Source organism: Peromyscus californicus, unplaced genomic scaffold, assembly GCF_007827085.1.
Source record: "Peromyscus californicus insignis strain IS unplaced genomic scaffold, ASM782708v3 Scaffold_5__1_contigs__length_169319896, whole genome shotgun sequence".
NCBI lineage: Eukaryota > Metazoa > Chordata > Mammalia > Rodentia > Cricetidae > Peromyscus > Peromyscus californicus.
In genome coordinates, this window is record NW_026294573.1 from 141,109,469 (window position 1) to 141,134,093 (window position 24,625).

A 24,625-nucleotide genomic window follows, 5' to 3' on the forward strand; every position below is an offset into this window, starting at 1 on the left:
ATAAGTCTCTGTGTTTACTTGGTTGGGTCTGAGTGGCTGTGGGACTGGCAGGTGAGAGAGATTTGCCCTGACCATGGGCCAGGCAGGAAAGCTCTATCTACAGATGGCATCCAACATGGTGGCAAGAGTTTCCACCTAAAACCTGAGAAAAGATTCTAAAACGAAGCTAAAAACAGTTCCTAATTGTCTCTCTCAAATGAGCGGCAGATGCCAGTTTGAGCTACTCGTGGACTTCTGGTGTGCGCGCTCGACCTGAAGTTTGGTGGGAATGAGGCCTCTGCAAGTGGCACATTAAGCTGCGTGGTGGATTTAGCCTTTGCAGGTACAAAACAAAAAAGAGGTTTCTGGACTACACGCTGTTTGGATAAAAGCATAGACCCATGATAGCTCCCAGAGCTGGCGGTAAAGGTACTGCCGCCATGTTGGGAAGCTGAGGTGGGCAGAGCCAGCAGCCATAGTTGCTGCAGTTTAAAGCAATAGATTCACAATAAGACAGATCCAGATGTAATAGTTTAAAATGTGTGTAAAAAATACGTAGGCTTGAAAGAGAAAAAAAATGTGATATATACAGTTATAGAAACAAATACATAGTTTTAAAAAATAAAGTCTTTAAAGAGACAGTAAATTAATATAAAAAATAAGCCACGTAAAGATGAATATTACACAGAGAATCTGGATTGTGTTGTCTTTGGGATTTTTAACTGCAGAAAAACATTTGATTGTAAAAGCTGTTGAGTCATGCAAAAATGTATATTTTAAAGGTACCTTGACTTCAAAATTTGGATATAAGGATATGTTACTTTGGAAAGGAGACTCTGCTTTTGTTCCCACAGAAAGCCAGAGGCTATGGATTTGTTCCAGATTAAGATACATCAGGTTTGACCAGCCAAGACCACCTGAAAGGTCTCCGATGACACCATGGCCCAGATGATCCAACATCCAGAATGGTTTCAAGGCAACTGGCTCAGACGATACAGCCTCATGGACTATTCCATAATCCTAAAATTTTCTTTGTGTCCCCATAAGAAACAGTGCCCCCTTCCAGCAGGAAGTAGTAAGAGAAGCTACGCCCAAATTCCCAAATTATATGTAATTTTACTTTGTTAAGGTTAAAACCTTCCTTTTTGAAAAAAAAAGGGGTAAGTGCTGTGGGATGTTCTGTATGGCAAATGTGTTGCTCTGATTGGTCAATAAATAAATCACTGATTGGCCAGTGGCTAGGCAGGAAGTGTAGGCGGGACAAGGAGGAGAATAAAGCTGGGAAGTGGAAGGCTAAGTTAGAGAGACACTGCCAGCCTCCACGATGAGAAACAGCATGTGAAGATGCTGGTAAGCCACGAGCCATGTGGCAAGGTATAGATTAATGGAAATGGATTAATTTAAGCTATAAGAACAGTTAGCAAGAAGCCTACCATGGTCATACAGTTTGTAAACCAATATAAGTCTCTGTGTTTACTTGGTTGGGTCTGAGTGGCTGTGGGACTGGCAGGTGAGAGAGATTTGCCCTGACTGTGGGCCAGGCAGGAAAGCTTCATCTACAGTCCTTGGCCTTCTGTACCACAGGGGACTGGCTCTTGTCCATCAATGTAGATATAAGCCACATATAAAGTGGAAGCTGCATGACCAAGCCTGTGAAGTGCCTGAGTTTCTATCATGTTAACCTCTGGTCATGTGACTACACACTTGGGTATGACAACCTGTCCAGATTCCCTTCTTATGGGCAGCCCTGGACCAACAGGGAGCACAGTATCAGAGATGCAGCTGAACCTGCCCACCTTGTCACCAGGACTATGAAGACTTAGGGAATAACATAGCTTCTCAGGTTTCTTAACTCCTTATAAAGCCAGTTATTAAACAAGAGAATACCATAGGTAATAATAAATAAATAAGACACCAATGAATTGAGGATTTTTATCTGCCAGGAAATATATTACTTTTGTTTTGTGGGAATGTAGGCTTTGGCTCAGATATGCAGAATGGCTCTCCAATAAGAGCAACTATGCAGGTGGGTTAGTGAGTGGCCCCACCGTTTGACCTCTGGCAGGAACTATATTATCTGAGACTCATGGTTGTTATTTATGAAATGTAGGTGGAGTTTTCCTGTCCTAACCATCTGCTCCCAAACAACCAACACAGAGGCTTAATATTACTTATAAATGCTTGGCCAATAGCTCAAGCTTTTTACTTGCTAACTCTTACACTTAAATTAACTCACATTTCTTATCTACGCTTTGCCACCTGGCTTGGTGCCTTTTCTTAGTATGATGTGCCCATCTTGTTCTCTCTGCATCTGCCAGAGACTCTCTCACTCCACCCTTCTTCTTCTTCAGTTTGATTGTTCCACCTAACTTCATCCTGCCTTGGTATAGGCCAATCAGCTTTTTTTTATTAGCCAATGGGAGTAATACAAATGCACAGTGTACAGAAGGATTATTCCATAGTAATGAAATATGGAGATTAAACATGAAGGACAAGATAAGATAATGTGCAGTGGATAGACAGCCCCTGTCATTATCATAGCTCAGAGGCCAGCTGCGCAGATACACTTCTTTTCCTTCCTGAGGTCACAATGGCCCATTTGGATTCCCTTGTCCCAGCTGTTTCTTTGTGGTCTTAACAAAAGGATTCACACTGATTTCACATCACCATCACCCTGGAATGTTAAATGGCTTTGGGTGTCATTCCTTCTCCACCACACCATGGAGAACCTAATCACAATATCCAAGGATGCAAAGGTGCTTTCATAGGTCAGCAGAGCCTAAGATGCACTGGGTGCTGATCTTCCCCAAGCTGCAAACCTGGCTGAGCTTGCCAGCTGGGAGCAACAAGCAAGACCTCAGTGCTAGGGAAACCCATAGCCAGGCTAGAATAACTCAGCTCTCCACACTGGGATTGTCATTCTGCAGATGCAAAAATCCCAGACATGCTGAGAAAGGCTTTAGTGGAGGCCAGACAATTCCTCATCTCTGAAGAATCTGTCATATGACCTGGCTGATCCCAGCATGAAATGGCAGAGATCTTTTGAAAGAAATTTCCAGTGTGCTGCTTCTAGACTTCCTTGGCTGACATGGAAGGCAAAGACTGCCTTGAGACTGGCCTCTTCTCAGGAGCTTCACCTAAACCCATGTCCTGAGCACCACATGCCCAGTTCACCATCCTCAAAGTTACAGCACAGAGTGTGAGTTGTATATAAAGTGGTGAGATCCTGTATTGTGGCCTTAGCTCACCACTCCACTCAATTCAGTCATCAGCCCATCATAAATTTCACACTAGAATGCTGGCTGCCCCAGATTCAAAATCCAGGGACAAAACTTAAGTATTATATTCATGTTAAACCTCTTGAAGTTCAGGTGAGAGAGCTTATTCACTGTGGTATTTGAGGTCATTTTTATGTCAAAGACTCACATCTAATCACAGGCTGAGTTACAAAACATTTTAAATATGTCTGTATTGTATATGTAAATAAATGACAATATAATAAATGGCATTCTTTAGGATTTACTATGTGCCAGGCCCTGTGATAAAATCTCTAAATAGACTGTTAATTTATTTAGTTATTATAATAGCTCACAGAGATGTTAACTGTCTCAACAAAAGTCCCCCAGTAAGTATAGATGGGATTTTCCCACAGGCATTGTGCTTTATGTCCAACCACAGCCACCTTCCCTAGGAAGCTTTCACCACAAGGTATATAGTCCTATGTGGTGATATATTGTATACTCTAATAAAATTTGCCTGAAGATCAGAGAGACAAAGGAACAAGCCACTGCCACGTCTTACCTCTAGGGCTCCTCAGCCTGAAAAGCTTTTAGTTTCTGTCTCCTCATATCTTATATACCTTTCTCTGCCCTTCCATATTTCTTCCTTTCTAGTGCTTGGATTAAAGGCATGTGATTGCCAAGTACTGGGATTACAGGTGTGTGTCACCACTCCCTGGAAATGTTCCTCTCCTAGACTGAGTCAATCTCATGTAGTCCAGGGTGGCTTTGAACTCATAGAGATCCAGATGGATCTCTGCCTCCCAAAAGCTAGGATTAAAGGTGTGTGCCACCACTGCCTGGCATTTATGTCTAATCTAGTGGCTTGTTCTGTTCTCTGATCTTCAGGTATATTTTATTGGGGTATGCAATATATCAACACATTTCCCTTTTTTTGTCTAAATAACAATTATAGAATTCATGTTACATCTAGTATCCAACTTTTGGGGCACAAATTCACAAAAAAGCTGCTGGCCTGTCGCTGAGACTGGAACTACACACGGCTAGAGTCTTTATCCCACCAGCTAAGTTTTTGTGGCAGCCTCTCTGCAGCAAACTCCATATGTTTGGGGGCTCCAAAAACTGCATAAGTAAGTCACTTTTGAACACTTGCCCCATGCAGATGGCTGGATCTTTTGCATCTTTCACCTCCCAGTGGGTTTTGGATTTCTCTCCCCACCCCCTAGGCTACTGCCACACCATCATCTGAATTGTCATTGTCAGCAGACTTGGTGAGTCAATTGGGATTTCTTAAAGGGAGGAATTAGTTAAAAACAAAGTATTTTCCTACATTAAAAAAATGGGAAACACTATTACAATAGAAGGCATTTGGTCTCTGACTATACATCACATGCTATGAAAATGGAACAATTAAATGAGAGGATAATTAATGTTGATGGGATTTATGTAATGTCAATTATTAATATTATTAGTTTGATCATTTCTGCTTTATCATTAAAAAAGTTAATTAATGTGAGTGCCAATATAAAAGTTTTAGAAAAACTTATTAAAACAGATCATGGAGATATTCAGTCCCAGACAGAAAAATTTAAAAGAGAATAAATCTCAACATTGCAGTATAAGGTTACTGAGAAACAGTCTAAGGCTTTCAAAAAGCCAATCTTAATCTATCCAGTAAACTTACAGGAACTGCCAAATGATAGATATCTGCAAGGTTGTGTAAGAGCTGACTGGACTTCTGTGCAAATGTTAGATTTGAGAATATTCAAAGAAGTCATAGTCTCATATGGCATCCACTCATCTTTCATGAAACAGATATTAAACTTGAGGTCAACTTGTAATAGAATTATCCCTCAAAACTGGAGAGATTTGATTACAGCAGTCTTAGAGGCTAGTTGTTGCTAGAGTTTTCCTGCCTGGCCCACAGTCAGGACAAATCTCTCTCACCCGCCAGTCCCACAGCCGCTCAAACCCGATCAAGTAAACACAGACACTTATATTGCTTACAAACTGTATGGCCGAGGCAGGCTTCTTGCTAACTGTTCTTACAGCTTAAATTAATCCATTTCTATTAATCTATACCTTGCCACAAGGCTCGTGGCTTACCGGCATCTTTACATGCTGTTTCTCATCATGGCGGCTGGCAGTGTCTCTCCGACTCAGCCTTCCACTTCCCAGCTCTATTCTCTTCCTTGTCCCGCCTACACTTCCTGCCTGGCCACGGGCCAATCAGTGATTTATTTATTGACCAATCAGCAACACATTTGACATACAGATCATCCCACAGCACTTCCCCTTTTCTTTTCTTAAAAAGGAAGGTTTTAACCTTTACACATCTCCAAAGTCAGCTTGGTATATTTGGGAATTTGGGCGTAGCTTCTCTTACTACTTCCTGCTGGAGGGGGGCACTGTATCTTCTGGGGAAACAAAGAAAATTTTAGGATCATGGAGTAGTCCGTGAGGCTGTATCATCTGAGCCAGTTGCCTTGAAACGGTTCTGGATGTTGGATCATCTGGGCCATGGTGTCATCGGAGACCTTTCAGGGGTCTTGGCTGGTCAAACCTGATGTATCTTACTCTGGAACAAATCCATAGCCTCTTGCTTTCTGTGGAAACAAAAGAGACTCTTTTCCAAAGCAACATATCCTTACATCCAAATTTTGAAGTCAAAGTATCTTTAAAATATACATACTGGTTTAACTCAGCTTCCTTTATAATCAAATATCTCTCTGTAGTTAAGAATCCCAAAGACAACACAATCCAGATTCTCTGTGTAATATTCATCTTCACGTGGCTTATTTTTTATATTAATTTTACTGTCTCTTTAAAGACTTTATTTTTTAAAACTATGTATTTGTTTCTATACTGTATATATCACCTTTTTTGTCTCTTTCAAGCCTACGTATATTTTACACACATTTTAAACTATTACATCTGAATCTGTCTTATTGTGAATCTGCTGCTTTAAGCTGCAGCAGCTGTGGCTGCTGGCTCCGCCCACCTCAGCTTCCCAACATGGCAGCGGTATGCTTACCGCCAGCTCTGGGAGCCATCGTGGGTCTATGCTTTTATCCAAGCAGCATGTAGCCCAGAAACCTCTTTTTTTTTTTTTTTTGTACTAGCAAAGGCTAAGTCCACCAAGCAGCTTAATGTGCCACTTGCAGAGGTCTCATTCCCGCCATATCGCAGGTCGAGCGTGCACACTAGGAACCCGCCAGTAGCTCAAACCGGAAGCTGCCGCTCATTTGAGAGAGACAATTAGGAACTGTTTTTAGCTCTGTTTTAGAATCTTTTTTCTCAGTTTTTAGGTGGAAACTCTTGCCACCACGTTGGACGCCATTTTGGATGTAAGGATATGTTGCTTTGGAAAAGAGTCTCTTTTGTTTCCACAGAAAGCAAGAGGCTATGGATTTGTTCCAGAGTAAGATACATCAGGTTTGACCAGCCAAGACCCCCTGAAAGGTCTCCGATGACACCATGGCCCAGATGATCCAACATCCAGAACCGTTTCAAGGCAACTGGCTCAGATGATACAGCCTCACGGACTACTCCATGATCCTAAAATTTTCTTTGTTTCCCCAGAAGATACAGTGCCCCCCTCCAGCAGGAAGTAGTAAGAGAAGCTACGCCCAAATTCCCAAATATACCAAGCTGATTTTGGAGATGTGTAAAGGTTAAAACCTTCCTTTTTAAGAAAAGAAAAGGGGAAGTGCTGTGGGATGATCTGTATGTCAAATGTGTTGCTGATTGGTCAATAAATAAATCACTGATTGGCCCGTGGCCAGGCAGGAAGTGTAGGCGGGACAAGGAAGAGAATAGAGCTGGGAAGTGGAAGGCTGAGTCGGAGAGACACTGCCAGCCGCCATGATGAGAAACAGCATGTAAAGATACCGGTAAACCACGAGCCATGTGGCAAGGTATAGATTAATAGAAATGGATTAATTTAAGCTGTAAGAACAGTTAACAAGAAGCCTGCCACGGCCATACAGTTTGTAAGCAATATAAGTGTCTGTGTTTACTTGATCGGGTTTGAGCGGCTGTGGGACTGGCGGGTGAGAGAGATTTGTCCTGACTGTGGGCCAGGCAGGAAAACTCTAGCAACACAGCTGCTGCAGCTAGTCCCCAATTACAATGGAGGACTTGGTGGAAAGATGAGGCTAAAACCATTGAACAATGAAGTAGAGCTAGTGGTATGGAAATTTCCCAAAACCAACTTCTTGGAGAAGGTGATTAGGTTGATATACAAAGTCAATCTTTACACCCTGGCTTTATGCCACATGCCAGCCTTGAATGCTTAGGACAGAATTGAAGAAATAGGAAAAAAATTGAACCACTTAATAAAGTTATACAGGGTCCAAAAGAAACCTTCACTGATTTGTTATGAAGACTGACTTCAGCAGTGAATACTAAATTCAGAAGCTAGACAAAGAATAATTGAATCTCTGGCTTTTGAAAATGCTAATACACAATGCAAAAGGGTAATTAGGCCATTAAAGGCAAGATCAGCACCCTTGGAGGAATGAATCCAAGACAAAATTAATATGAAATCTCATGACCATGATGATACTTGGATAGGAGAGATGATTTCCATAGGTTTGAAGAAAAGTAATAATGTCAAATGTTTCAGTTGTGGTAAACAAGGTCATCTAAAAAGGGACTGTAAACAGGGCATTCCCAGAAACAATGTTTTCTCAAGGAATAATTCCAACAGAATGCCCCTCCCTTCTAGATTATGCAGAAAGTGTGGCAAGGGCAGATATTGGACTAATGAATGTAAATCAACAAGGGACAGACAAGGCAATCCCTTCCCTTTGCTGTCTGGAAACACTCTGAGTAGCCTCTTACAGGCCTCCATGTCAAATTCTGTTCAGTCCTTTCCTGTCATCATAGAAAAAACTCCTTCTCAGAGCAATTAAAGAACCTAATGCCTTGGATGACTGTCCAGGCATCCACCTGTTTCTGTCAATTCTCACATTTTTTGGAAGTCACTTGTTTGTACTTTCTGCTTATTCAGTTAATATTATTTCCTTCTTGAGTCTCTGAGGGGGTTGAAGAGTAGATATTATAGTTTTCCTCATTAACAAATTTAGAAAGGAAACTCACTAAAGAGATATAAAGTGTATAAGTTTTAAAGATATCAAAAGACAGTTTTCAGTTGGTAATACAAGTTAGGGTAGAAAGTGAATTAGGTACAAGATTTTTGACTCACTAAAATAGGATAAATAATGGAGGATTTTCTCTGAATTTATCAAATGTTTATGGACTGGACATTGTTAATGTAATTCTTGACTGTATATATTGCATATACTTAATGTAATAGTTTTTCTTATATTAGTTATAACCTTTGATTATTTTAGATAAAAAAGGTGATATATTATGTACCCTAATAAAATTTGCCTAAAGAGTCCTTCCTACTCAATGGTAGAAAGCTCAGTTTGTGTGGATGAGGCCCAGAGTTCGGTCCCATATCACACGCACACGCACACACACACACACACACACACACACACACACACACACACACACAGACGCACGCATGCAGAGAGAGAGAGAGAGAAGTTCTGACTGTGAGGAGACCTGTCCACTGAGGCATGCACTGCTTTATCTTCTCCAGAATTCTGTATTCTGAAGACCAGAGTCTGTGCTTTCATTAACAACTTACTAACTAAAGGTGTGAAAAAGTTGTTTTTCTTTTTGTTATTGTTGATGTTTTTAATTTAACAAGGAAAAAAACTCATTCTGAAGATCTAAATCAGAATAGAATCACCAGATCCAAACTCTGGTCCCTGATTGGAAAACAGGTTTACATGGCATCTGCATGGGCAGGTGCCACACACCAACACTATACAGTCCTATTTCCCAGCCTCCCCATAAAGCTTTCTCTTCAAGGCAGCAGAGAACTCTGTGAACACAGGATGAGGCAGGAGAGGTAGGGTGGGCCCTGTGCTGCTCCTCTGGACATCCTTAGGCTTCCACTGTTTATAATAAATAAAAATGACCCAGTGAAGGTTCGCTGGATGTATTATAAATAAAAGAGCAAAGGATGACTTAGAAATCAAGTTTTTACTTCTCTTTTCTTTCTTGGCTTTTTTTTTTAATGGTAGGAAGTTAGTGGTGAGATCATTTTTACTCTATCACTAGAACATTTTCCTGGGAAAAACATGAACATGATTTCCTTTGAGAACTCTCACAGATCGATTTGTTTAGTCCTGAAGGTCCAACAGCCATCTGTTACTTGACTGCAGGAATAGTTTATTCATACTCTTGCCCATTCATCTGTTTTGTGTTTATTTTTGCCCATTTCTCACTTACAATAAACAAAATCCTGTCAGTGTGTGATGGAAGGCAAACCTCCAGATTCACCTAGACTGTGGAAAATGGTGTTTATCCAGGGGGAGGGGAAGTGGAGGATAGAAAGAAGAAAAGACATTTCATACAGTTAAAAAACATACAGAACCCGGGGAGACGGCTCAGAAAATAGAGTGTTTACTACACAAGCTTGAAGACCCGAGGCTGATCACCAGAATCCACATGAAACAGCCCTATATAATGATGTAATCATAGGACTGAGAGGCTAAAACTGGCCAATTCCTGGGGCTTGCTGGCCAGCCAGCCTAGCTGAACTGGTGAGCTTCAGGTTCATTGAAATACCCTGTCTCAAAAAATAAGGCTGATTGACTGAAGAGTAGACCAGGCATTGACCTCTGACATGGGTCCATGCACAGACACACCAAAGATAAAAGTCATAGATGATTTTTAATAGCTAACCATGGAATCCTCCTAGCTGTGTCTGACTTTAAATGGCCCTTTGGGTTCCAAGGTCAGCATGGTAAGAGGAGACATTCCATTCACCCAAACATGGGTAACATTTGCCATACTTTTCATATTGTTTGTAAAATATCTCATTCTTTCACCTAATCAAAACTTTTTTCTTCAATTCAATAATTCAAAATAAAAATTTGTGGGAATGCATAGATTTTTTCCAATGAAAGAGATAACGTTCTATTATCATCACAAGAACACTGTGAAGACATCAGTAGTTCCTCATCACCTCTTTCTAATGATTGTGAGTTAGTCCACAGTTGTTGAAGGGACAATATGTGAAAACTAGATAGGAAGAATCAAGAGGGAAATATCCTGCACATCTGGAAATTCAGAGGAAAGACTCAACAAAGCCTTGATCAGGATCTGGTAAATCCCCTGGTGTGGGATCTGCTTCTAAAGTGACTTATGCAGAGCAGGTGGGGACTCAGAAGGTGAGTTAGCAGGCATCTTAAAGGTGGGATCAGCAGCTTTCATGACAGAGACCACTTCACCTACCCTGGCACCCCCTGACATTGTTGTAGTCCCATGCCGGTCTGCAGCCCATATTTGAGAGGGAGGTCTGTGTTGCTCAGAACTTTTGTATCTGTGACTGGGCTTTGGACCTGTTGGAAACACTATTGTTCCCAGAAGAAACTCTGCAGCACTGAATGAAAGATCAATGAGTGAACAACAAAGTAGAGCAGAAAGTGGGTAGTTCAGTGATGATACTGCACTGTGAAGGATTATTTAGCCCCTATTGTATTTTTAAGCAGCAAAATTATAATCACAGTGATAGGTATTATATGCTCCAATTTGATAAAAGGGTATGTTACCAAATGAAATTATTTTTATTAATATAAAATAGAGAGATGTGATAGAGAATATATATATATTGGTTTTTTTTGAGACAGGACTTCTCTGTGTAGTTTTAGTGCCTGTCCTAAATCTCACTCTCTAGTCCAGGCTGGCCTCAAACTCACAGAGATCTGCCTGGCTCTGCCTCCCGAGTGCTGGGATTAAAGGTGTGTGCCACTGCCACCTGGTGAGAACGATACTTTTTAACCTCCACTTATCCATTTGACCAGCAAAAGAAGAAACAGACAGTGGGAAGGTCAGAATGCTATTAAGAACCCCTTGAGAACTGTGTGGGACAAGATGTGCTTTGTATTTCAGAATTTTTCAGGTTTTGGAATATTTGAATCCATGTTCACTTTGTACAGGAAACAGTTTTATAGTGTAGAAATTTTGTACTTGTGGTATGTCAATGCTAAAACACCTTTAAATTTCAGAGTATTTCAGATTTCATATTTTTGGACTAAGAATATTCAATTTATACTTGTTTTTCAAGGTACACTGTCACCAAGGAAATTCCCATTTCTCTTACTCCATAATAGTGGTATTCAAACAGGGACCTGAATGGTAGACACCTGACTCACATTGGTCAGACAAGGGAGCTCCTCATTGAGTCCTTACCCAGCTCCAGCTATTTGAATTGACTGGGGGAGTGAGAGAATAAGAAATAACACACACACACACACACACACACACACACACACACACACACACACCACTGGAATTGTGTGGGCTGGACTTCCTGATGGAGAAGCTGTAGCACCCTAGAAGCTCAGTACATTTATTATAAACATTTGAACAGAGGTGTGGTATTATTGTAGAAAGCTGAACATGGAGGCAGGTTTATGGGATATAGCTGAATCACGAAAGCAGGTTTAATTAGGCTCATAATCAAGCTATAACTCTGGGGGCAGCGAGAAAGTTATGGACATTTTATGCACACATCATCAACATTCATACTTAGACCAAAAGGAGATGTTTTGCCTTTTCCCTGACTGTGTCACGGGAAGGCTTTGCCATTTTCCAGTGGGACTGGGTTTTGGTCCTTGGCATGGCTTGCTCATATCAACAACATGTGCAGGAAGCTGGCCTGTCATGGACCTATCTCTGAGTTTGTGGTATAAGGGAGTTTCTTGGTACTAGAGGGCCCCTGACCCAGCTGAACAAGACCAGGAGATTTGGCATGTATTCAAGAGAAAGAAATTATCTAAGGGCCTTGCATAGCCATGGCTTCCTCTGTTCCCCAAACCTGATGGTTACATACAGATATTAGTCCATATTTCAGGCTATAAAGTATGAGCAGTAAAATGCTAAAACATTTTTCTCAGAGTGGGCCTGCTGGGCTCTTCTCTCTCTTACTTCATTTGATTGACTAGAACAAAGTGGACATGCCCAGAGCTAGAAGAGGCATAGATAGAAATCCTTGAAACTTGTGGAGACACCGTTTCTAGTCCTCGGTATTGGCATAAAAACAGACACATGAATCAATGGAATTGAATTGAAGATCCTGACATAAATCCACACACAAATGAATACCTGATTTTTGACAAAGAAGCCAGAATTGTAAAATGGAAAAAAGAAAGCATCTTTGACAAATGGTGCTGGCATAACTGGATGTCAACATGTAGAAGAATACAAATAGATCCATATCTATCTCCATGCACAAAACTCAAGTACAAATGAATCAAAGACCTCCATATAAATCCACTTACACTGAACCTGATAGAATAGAAAGTAAGAAGCAGTCTTGAATGCATTGGTATAGGAGACCACTTCTTAAATATAACACCAGTAGCACAGACACTGAGATCAACAATTAATAAATGGGACCTTCTGAAACTGAAAAGCTTCTGTAAGGCAAATGTCATACATGGTCAATACAACAAAATGGCAGCCTACAGAATGGGAAAAGATCTTCACCAACCCCACATCTGACAGAGGGCTGATATCCAAACTATATAAAGAACTCAAGAAACAAGATATCAAAATACCAAATAATCCAATTTAAAAATGGAGTACAGATCTAAACAGATAATTCTTTTTTTTCATTTTTCTTTATTAAGAAATTTTCTACTCACTCCACATACTATCCACAACCCCCCCCTCCTCCCATCCTCCAGCCCTCATTCCCAAGTCACCCGGCAACCCCACATCCCCCAAATCGAGGTCCCCCATGGGTAGTCAGCAGAGCCTAGCACACTGAGCCTAGGCAGGTCCAAACCCCTTCCCACTGCACCAAGACTGTGCAAGGTGTCACACCACAGGCATCGGATTCCAGCAGCCTGCCCATAGAACCTGGAAACATCCTAGATGCCCCTCAACCAAAGAACGGATTAAGAAAATGTGGTACATTTACATAATGGAGTATTACTCAGGAGTAAAAAAACAATAGCATCATGAAATTTGCAAGCAAATGGATGAAACTAGACAAAATCATCCTGAGTAAGGTAACCCAGACCCAGAAAGACAAACATGGTATGTACTCACTCATAAGTGGATAGAAGATGTAAAACAAAAAATAACCAGGCTACCATCCACAGTCCTAGAGAATCCAAGTTTCAAGGAGGACTCTAAGACAGACACACAGATTGCCCTTGAAAGGGGACATAGATGAAATCTCTTGGGTAATCTGGGTAAACTGCAGGCAGGTTGGGTAGAGGGCTGGAGATAGGATATGGGAACATGTGTTGAATTGGGGGGAGGAACAGAGAGGGAAAGCAATGAAAGAGATATCTTGATACGAGGAGTCATTATGGGGTTAGGGAGAAACCTTGGTATAAGGGAAACTCAGAAATCCACAAGGATGACTCCAGCTAAGACTCCTAGTGGAGAGCAAAAGTGCCTAAACTTGCCTTCTCCTGTATTCAGATTGGTGACTACCCTAATTGTCATCATAAAACCTTCACTCAGTAACTGATGGAATCAGATGCAGAGATCCATAGCCAAGCACTGGGCCAAGCTCCAGGAGTCCAGTTGAAGAGAGGCTGGAGGGATTATATAAGCAAGGGGAGGAAGGGGTCAAAGTGACAGGAAAACCCACAGAGACAGCTGATCTGAGTTTGTGGGAGCTCATGGAATCTAGACTGATATTCTACATGGGACTAGGCCCACTTCATGTGGGTGACAGTTATTTAACTTGGTCTGTTTGTGGATCTCTAGTAGTGGGATCAGGATCTGTCCCTGGTGCATGAGCTGACACTTTAGAACCTATTCCCTATGGTGGGATGCCTAGCTCAGCCATGATTCAGGGGAGAGGAGCTTGGTCCTGCCTCAACTTGATATGCCATGCACTGTTGACTCTCACGGGAGGCCTTCCCCTTTCTGAAGAGTGGATGGGGAAGGTAGAAAGGATGTGGGGAGAGGGAACTGGAGGAGAGGGTGGAGGGGAAACTATGGTTAGTGTGTAAAATGAATTTTAAAAATTTAATTTAAAAAAGAGTTAATAATAAATTGTTTGGGACATGGCAATCTGCCCAGGGTTGGCTTGGAGATTTACTTTCTGTCTAGCATCCTTGAAGCCATAAGAGCTACCAGCCTGAGAACAGGGTGGCATATGCCACTAGATTTTTAAAAATTGCATTATGAGGTTGATGAGTAAAAATGATTATAAAAGATTGAAAGACCCTAACCCTTCAGGCTTACACCCCCCAAGTCCCAGGAGAATGAGGAACTAAAAAGCTACTTCCGAGGGCAGACTGACTCAGCCATTACTCAACCACCCTTGCCACAATGTATGGAGATTTCTGTGAAGATACGTTGCTCAGCTGTGACTAGGATAATTGCAAGTGTTCCAGGAAAGACCACTGTAACCTTGTGTAACCTTCACTCCTGCCCTGATTCCCCCACTTGAGGTACCGGGAAAAATGTGCATATGGATGTGATTGTACCTACCCTGTGATTAGGCCATGATCTTGTGAAATTAGCCCCTAGACATGAACCAATCAGAATGAAATTGCATGGGAATTGTAATCTTATGGCTTTTGTGGGTTCTTTTCTTTAAAAGTACCTATGTGGCTGCAGTAGGGTGCGACTCTTGCTCTTGGGAGGAGAGGAGCCCGACTGTACAGCCACATCAATAAACCTCTTGCTGATTGCGTCAACTGGACTGGAGTTTGGGTTCTTGGGGCACCCACCCGAGAAGGTCGTACCCTGGGCTTGGGGTCTATCAAGATAACTCTCGTGGCAAGCCACAAGAATATATTATAGAGATTCAGCTGTATATTAAAGCTATACCTTGACCAGGCCAAGGGTCAGTCAAGGGGCAAGAAACCTAGCATGGACTATTTGGTCTTACACAGCTTAATATTCAGCTGTGCCTTGTTATGAATTTCTTGTGCTCACAATTCTCATGGAATTTGTGTGTGATCTTCCCTGTCCAAGCAAGTACCTGGATAAAGTCACATAGGCAAAGACAAGCTGGGGGAGATGCATAGCTTTGTTTCTTGTGCTAATGAAGCTCAGACCATTCCCTTGCCTTGAGGCCTAGTGGCTCTCCAGAGCAATTGACTGAGAACAAAAGAGGTTTTTACATATCAAGGTGGAAGGTAGGGTGGAGCAACATTCCTGAGGAGGCAGAGAACCACATGGCCAGGGGAAGAAGGTACAGGCATTTTCTGTCAGCAGCCAGAACAACAGGACCAGGAAGAAGGGAAGAACACAGAGGTTTTGTAGATGGTAAGGTAGAACTTTTGTAGAGTTCACCAGAGGCAGGAGTGGAGAGCAAATAGAGATGGAGGGCATAGAAACAGAGGACAAAGATGAGACTGGAATCATAAGAGCTTAGCTGTTAGCAGGACTATGAGAGTACAGTAAAAGAGAGGACAAAGAGGAACTGAGTGTCAGAACAGAACTGAAGCTATGTTGACAGGATTTCATCCCAGAGAAGTGAAGTAGATGGATAAAGAGCTTGATGTATCTACATTTATTCTTGTCCTGAATGCATGGTGGAGCTGTAGCTGAATAGATGGAATTTTATCTTAGAGGAATAAAGTTAAGAGACATGAGCATAGTGTATGTAGATTTTTTTCCCCTCAGATATCTCATGCTGGATGCAGCATCTGAGCCAGTCCCTGAGTAATCCATAAACTCTGTTTATAAATGATGGCTAAACTTGAGGGGAAATGATTGTAAATGATAACTCTGTTCTGTCATGGTTTATCAATTATGACTAAACTTATGACCCCAAATATGCAAGAGGAAAAGGTAAACACATGCTGGAAACAAAAATGATGTAATCTCTGTTTTGGAACAACATGAGTGTATTCCTGCTTACTGAATTGTGTATAAATAAAAAAACACATTACGAATCCTAGTTAGTTAGGCTGCAAGATTCCTGTCACCACCATTGGCCTGGCTTACTTCTCCCCTGCCTACTGTTTGCCTCCTCTTTGGAGCTTGTCACCCTCTGGGACTGGCCCCTGGCACACTTCTACTTTAATTTGTCTACTTACATGATTCATTTCTTTTATTACAATGTAAGTTTTCTAGATAAATATATTCTGCTTCATTCCTAATCTTTGAAGCCTGTGAGATTATTGTTGTCAGACTGGGAAAGACAAAATTAAATCACCTTTGATTCTGTGTGACAAGTGCTGTCCTTTTATCCCTTGTCCTGACACTGTCCTAAATATGCAAATATCAAGAAAAGACTGTTCTTCTGAGATTATAAGAGAGTCAGAGTAGTTTTGTTTTATACTTATATTAATGCTATACGCAAGAGCCCACACAATAGTTCATGATGCCAACCTACTCACAGGAAACCAGTGCTTCCAGAGACACTGGCAATGTTTAGTTGACTACAAAGTGACTATGATTATAGTGACTTAGGATGTGTGCAATAATTGACTCACAAAGTTCTGTTTCACCTTGAGTATTTAATTCAATCCCTATGATAACCTGTGCTCATAATACTTCAAAAAGAAGAAATTTAGGGACAATAAACATCTTGCCAGCAGAAATACACTGATGTCATCAATAGATATTATTATAAGACAAATGAATTATCTGCAGAAGTATACATAGTTAATGAGAATATACAGTTCTGTCAACCCCTTGGCTAGAATTGCCTGAGAACTCCCAAAGTGCATCAGATCTGGGGCTTAGTCCTTACAACAGCTGAGGAAATATAACAAGCTAACCTAACTTAACAATTTGACATTTGGATTGTATCACACTACACTTCAGTTCTCAATTAGAATATCATTTTTTTTGTTTCTACTATGAACCTAAGTTCAAAACAAGTACCTATTCATTCAATTTAATATTTTAAAATCATGTTAATCATGCCTACTTCAACATTTATAATTTCTCTTCTTAAAGTTATGTAATGTTTTTATTTGTGATTTAATTAGAAAGTGGTTTTATTTAAAATATATAAATATTGATGGCTTAGGGGTTAAGAATACTTACTGCTCTTACAGAGGACCTAAGTTTGATTCCCAGCACCCACATGGTGGCTCTCAAACATCTATAATCTATCTATCTATCTATCTATCTATCTATCTATCTATCTATCTATCTATCCAACTATCATTTTTCTATCTATCTATCTATCTATCATCTGTCTGTCTATCTATCTATCATCTATCTGTCTAAATAGTATCTTGGTAGCATTTCCTAGTTATAGCCTTTTGTTTTTGTTTTGTTGGTCTTTTTCCACCTCTGCTGCCATTAGTTCATTTGGGCTTAATTCCATTTCTTAAATTCCTACACCCATCTTCTAACCTCTACCTCAATTTATTTTCCACCCTCCCAATCTTTCCTCCCTGTTTCAAGGATCCTTTAAATCCACAATCTGGTGTGTTCTCTCACTAACATCCCTCCAATGACTGTCAAGTCTTCTAGACATTTGCACATCTATGCTTGGATAAGGAATGTCTTAAGTAGCCTTTATTTACCTCTTAGCTCAGTTTTCCAAAGCCTAGTGTGTATTCCAATTATTAGGTGTCTAGGAAGTCTTCATAGAGAAAAGTAAAATAAATGGTGAAATAAATTTTGGGAATCCTGGGAAAGTAATTTTATGATCTTCTTGATTGCAGCCTTCAACATGTAAGTATATGTTTTGAATTTCAAAAATAGGAATGCATTATTCAGTGTTACCTGAATTTGAATAAGAAGTCATCTCACACTGAAACATGCACCAAAATTCATACTCTTTAATCATGTATCTCATGACTAGGTTTCTCAAACTAAACATACATGAGAAGACACTTATTTCTCCAGTCATAGCAATATCATGTAAATTCAAGCCATGAGGAGAGATTGAAAGACATGTGCATTATACTTTATGCATTATAGATTAGATTTTCGTTGATAGTTCAGCAAACTACCATAAGCAAAGTATGTTCAAGTCCCACGAATTTCTTATGTTCAGTGCTGTTGGTCGCAAGTCCAGCATGGCACACCCGAGCAGCATTCTGCCTACTGAGAAATGAGGCTGGAGTCTAATGGGACTGCATTTCTCTCTTAGGGACCTAGGGAAGAATTCACTTCCAAGTACCCTGCATATGGGACTGAGGACACAGCTTCCTTGCTGGCCACCTGCTGGTCACAGGCAGCTTCTCACAGGACTCTCTCTGGTTCTTTCACCTGACCCCATATCTCAGAACTAGCAACAGAGCATCAGATTATTCATATGCTTGAAATTTCCTCAGTTTTTCTCTCTTCCTCATCTGCTTCCTGACTGGTTCGGTTTTTCTCTTTCTGTGCTTCTGTGGTTAGATTATTGTCACCCAGATAATCCAGGATATTTTGTTATCTCAAACTCTTTAACCAGACTCACATAGGCAAAATCCACTTTGTTCTAGGGATCAGGACATGGATATCTCTGTGAATTAAATTCTGCCTATACAACTTCACCAGGGCTGAATGGTCTTTCTTTCCCTCTGTCGTTAAGACAGGTACTCCAGTGTACACTTCTTACCCTCAGCCTGTTACCTCAACTAGGGCATCATAGCTTGACCTAGGCATCTTGTGGCCTTGCATTCCCTGGCCTTGGAACTTCTGAAGGTGTTAGCAACACCAGTATCTTATTCTCTTTTTCTTTTCAGTGTCAATTTGGCATTAGAAAGTGATCAATAAAAGTACAGATTTCATGAATTGAACTAAACATATCTTCTTCACAGCTCACACTAAAGAACTGAACTTTAAAGAGAGATGCAGGCTGGGCACCAGAATCTAGTGCTATTTAGTGCTATTTATAGGTGTCCCTTAAAGTGTGATCTCAGCTCACCATGCAGAGGATATAAATATTATTCTTTAAAATACATTGAAAATACTTTCGAAAGTATTTTTCAGACCCAGTAAATTGGTTGTCTCAAGGTTGCCATCCCATTAAATGAAAGGCATTCATTTCTCCAGAAGATAAATGCACCCTAAAACAAACCAGCCCCTCTTGGCTCTGAGTTTCTTATTAGGCTTTTAGTCTGTGTCTATGGAGAGATAAAAAAAGCTTAAAACTCCCGCTCTGCAATGACAAGCAGAGAGTTCTAAGTTCCTAAGGCTTTTGATATCAAGAAATGTGCTATGACTGGATACAGATCTAACACAAGACATAGTGTAGGAGCATAGAGACATTTTGTAAGTGTGTCCAATGTACTGATTTAAAAAAATGGAGTCCAACCCAGAGAAACTTCCAGACCCTTCACAGCATGAATCTTAGGAAGTGGCTAATCTGCCATTGTCACATGAAAATGAAAAAACATGAGAGCCTCCTGACTTGAGTGACACAGAGGAGATTTAAATATGATCAGGGGCTATGTAGATGAACTTTCATGTCAGAAACCCCCCCTTACCTCTGGGTGTGATGAAAATGTTTGCTTTTTAAACATTAGTTTACAATGTTATAAGTACATCATATTTAAATCAAAATTAAATTTAAATTAGTTTGAATAATTCAGTCAGCCATTCAACCCACAGTGAAAAGATACACAGATTATTTAACTGAAATTAACCACAATTCAGTCCCAAGCCACAACTGGTTTATGATTTTACTGTTTTCCTAACAATTCAAAGTAACTTTGCTTAGGGAAAGGTGATATGCTTTGGGATCCTATGTCCCGACATTAGTAAGTTCAATATATTCAAGTGGTAAAATAGTACCAATCAACATGAAAAAATGAAAAGTGAAAGTGGTGTACAGGTTCACTTTTGGCCATATTTAAGGTTAGCCCTCATTATGGAGCATCAGTAGAAAGAATGGAAATGTAAGTACAGACGTCTGCCCTCAATGATTACTTACCTGAACTACAATATTTCAGAAAAGTGAACAAAGAGTGAGAAATGGGGGGACAATTTATAGATGCAGACATGCTTTAGTATCTACAATAACTTAATGCCACAATGTAGAAGTCAAACTTTTATGTAAAGTGCTATAGTGTTTGTATATAATCTATATACAGCAGACTATATCATTTATTAATCCATGCAGTAGTTATAATACTGATTCTTTCTAAATCTAATTATTATTTGGTTGAACGTGTCAGTGCAGAGCCCAAGGATATGGAATACCACTGTCCTCTCTCTCTCTCTCTCTCTCTCTCTCTCTCTCTCTCTCTCTCCTCTCTCTCTCTTTCTCTCTCTCTCTCACGTGTGTGTATGTGTGTTTGTGTGTTCATCTACACAGATAAACACAAATACATACACAAATAAAACTAAGTTGTTGAGTTTTTTAGCTGTTGATGTTCAAATTCTTTAAATTAAAATATTCATTTTCATTTTATACAATTAGTTCATTTTCAGAAGCAAAAGTCCCTTGTCCTATACAACTTCCACCTCTGCTTGGGTTATCTCTGGTCTCTCCACAGCTTGACCACAGAGGAATGTCAAAACTCCATCGCTCTTGCCAAAAACCTCATGAGGTGCTCTAGGAAAAGTTCAAAACTCCTAGTAGAGTGTTGGCTCAGCTTACAAGACCCTATTTACAGGAGCTCGGTAGTATGTAGGAGGCCATGTCTGTGGCAATTAAACCCAAAGCATGATGGGAAGGCTCATTTGTCCCAGGCCAGGCAGAACCAGAGGCATATGCGTGAGTTCTATAGCTTGGAAGTAGCCTTGTTAGGGAGACTTCATCTGAGTAGCAAGATGAGTACTGATGGTGAGGAACAATGAGGCCCTTTTTTCTGTTGCTTTCCCATTCAACCACAGTGCAGAGGACATGCAGATGTGGATGGAACAGCCAGGAAGAAAGCAAGAAAACTAAGAAGAAGCAATGGTGATCAGAGAGAGCTTACAAAAAGCAGTGGGTATCTACAGGAAGCTAGGTTCACAATCCCCAAGGAAGAAGCCTAGACAAGTGAACTGAGGCAGGCAGGAAGCTGCCAGGAGAAACAGTATGGAGAACATGTGCTTCATCCTTCCAGAATGTCACCAGTGAAGACTTCTATGATCAGAACCTTAAATGTCATTAACAAGGAGTCCTTTCAAAGGAAGTCCAAGTGGTACAGTCATATCCAAATGGAATGGCAGAAGTCATAAAGCCAGCACAGCTGCTTGATAAAGATCCAGGAAAGCTGAGCTGCATGATGGCTGCCATGCCACCTTTGGTTTTCATCTCCACTCACCGCATACTTGGAGCACTTTTAATATTTGCACAATTTGAGGATATTGGATTGATGGAAAACTCCTTATGAATCATTTATTCCTTCTCCCAGGAATGCTACTTCTAAGCTTCCCTAGGACAGTCCTGAACACACTATTTCCCCTGCTTTTAGGGAGATATCCTTATCTATTTGAAGGCCTTCATTATGCCTTAGAGGTTGTGACACATAAAGAAGCCAGAGGTCTCCTCATGAGGCTATGAGACACTCTTGAAATATCTGTCCCTGTACTTACACAGGAAAAAGATATTTAAAACAAAGTCAATTCAAAAAGGTCAACAAGATTTGGTGGGCTAGAGGAGTTGGCCACAGTTCAGATTACAAGCCTTTTCCCACTGTACACTCAAGACAATTATGTGGCATACAACAGAGACATATTGATGAACAAAGTATGGAGTGGAAAAATGATAAAAGTATGAAACATCAAGACCTCCCTTTCTTAGAAATGTTAGCTCATGTGGAGCCACTGTGGTGTCATATGACCAAGAAAAAAACAGAATGCCAGGATTAGACATATAGATAATTCAATAAAAATATAAATATGAACACTGTATTATGCCAGAATTTGAATAATAACTACAGCAGCTTTGGCCTGAGGATTTTCCCTGGGCACTCTGGCCACTAGGAGTTAATAACACACTGCTTGTAACATGGCAAAATACCCAGGGTAGCTTGAAGATTTTGTTTTGGTCTAGTATCCTTGAAGCAACCAAAGGTACCAGCCTGAGAACAGGCTGTCATATGCCTCTAGATTATTAAAAACATTGAATGAATGTAAAAACATTCAATGTTGCTGGGCGGTGGTGGCACACGCCTTTAATCCCAGCACTCGGGAGGCAGAGGCAGGAGGATCTCTGTGAGTTCGAGGCCAGCCTGGTCTACAAAGTGAGTTCCAGGAAAGGCGCAAAACTACAGAGAAACCCTGTCTCGAAAAACCAAAAAAAAAAAAAAAAACATTCAATGTTAAAAACATTGAATGAATAAGAATAATAACTTTGCTTATTAATGATGTCAAAACTTGAGGGAAAATGATTGGAAATGATTACTCTGTTCTATCATAGTTTATTAATGATGACTAAAAGATGAGCAAAAGGAATTGAAATACATGTCCAAAAACAAAAATAATATGATTTGTGTTTTGGAAAAACATGAATCTATCCTTGCTTACTAAATTCTGTATAAATAAAGAAGCACTCTGGCTGCTAGTCAGTCAGGCTGCAAGATTCTCTCGACCACCATGGCCTGCCTCATTTCCTTCCCCAGTTGATTTCTTACATTCTTTGCAGGACCCACCCATTGCCAAGGATGGCTCCCGGCATCCAGGAAAAAAGTTTGCAAAGGAACCAAAGACTCATAGAACCTTTTGTATCCTTAAATATACAGGTAATCTCTCATGGGGCTCATTATTCTTGTGGTCTACATTTCCATCCCATAAAAATACTTGTCAATTTACCACAGGCGAGGTCCATCTCAACAGTGCTTTTTTTTTGTAGTGACGGAAATTGCTTACATCTGCTTTCTTCTTCTTCCCTGATTTATCTCAGAGATGACTGACAGAGGTTGCGTCACAGTGACATAGTAAAGAATTCATAGTGGTTATCCATTTAAATTACAAGACAGCAGACACAGCAGGTGAGACATGTTTTATCAGCGTACCATCAGGCTCCTGACAAGCAATGGTCAGAGCCTACATGGCTTGTCTGGAGAACTCTGAATAGAAGTTGCATTTGTGAATCATTTCTAGAGGCTACACACAAAATAAGAACCTACCCTTGAACTGTCAGGAAAGAGCCCTTCCTTCCTTCCCCCAAGACATCTTGCTCTCTTCTGTTGTAAGTCTCCAAAACTATGTGAAATAAGAAAAGAAAATTCAAAATCTGCTTCAAGGATGAGCAAGTCTGGTTTTGAATGTCACATTCTTGTGATGGGAAAGAACACTGGAGGAAGAACTTGAAGACATGGACAGAAACACTAGCAGGGAGGTGAATAGAGTAACAACATGCTTTAGGGCCTGTGGTGGTATTTTACATGTACTGAAATGTGATTTTAATTGTATGTTAATAAATAAAGTTGTCTGGGGGTCAGAGCTATTAGAGCCATAGCAAGTGCGTGGCGGTGGTGGCGCACGCCTTTAAGGACCTGGAGGGTGGTACATACAGGCAGTGATGAGGCAGTCACATGTTTGGGTTTACAACCAATGAGAAGGCAGGACAGAAAGACTATAAAGACATACACACACAGGAAGTAGGTCCTTTTTTGGAGAGATCTCTTGGCTGAAGAGGATCCCTGAATCAGGAAGGGTGAGGCTCTTAGCTCTGACCTCTTGGCTTTCTTCTCTGAATCAGCTCTGTGTTTCTTATTTAATAAGACGGTTGGTTACATCTACATTTGGCGCCCAAGGTGACAAGAATCCATTAAAAACCACTTAACTTGGCTTGACGGCAGGTCCGGTTTCCCGCCAGGGCGGCCAGCTCCCTAGCCCGGGCCCAGGTCGGCTTGGCCTCAGGCCAGACTAACCTTGAGCTACTTGCTTAAAGCCGGTGCTACAAACAATTCAGGCCTGCCCTGCTGAACAGGGCCCCTGCCTGTAAAGCCAACACATGTGGTTGGAGCTTAAGGTAGCCAGAGCCAAGGCTTGACTAGGTTCAAGCGGGAACACGTGGCTGGATTCAAGCTCTTAGGCAGAACTTGTGGCTACGGTTCTTGCGTGTTCTCTTTCTCTCTCTCTCTCTCTCTCTGGATTCACACCTCAGACACTAGGAGGCTGTTTTGAAATTCCCTCGGATTGGTACTGTTCTACGAGGACTTGGTAAGTCACTTAACATATCGAATATTTTAAAGGAAACTATTTAAAAGAGAAATTTTTTTCCACATTTAAAAAAAATGGGTTTTCTGTGTTCATTGGAAGAAAATTGGGCTTTGTTTACAATTTTAGACAGTCTGACAATGGAACAGCTATATGAGAAGATTAATGTTGACCAAATTATGCATTTTATTACTATGCCTATTCTCATTTTACTATTTAAAAAAATAGTCAATTTAAGTGCCAGGATGACAGCTTTAGAAAAACTTGATAAACCTGTAAAAACTCGGACAGAAGAAACTAACAGTGAAGTTGCTTCAAGATTGGATCATAGGGTTACAGAAAGAAAGACT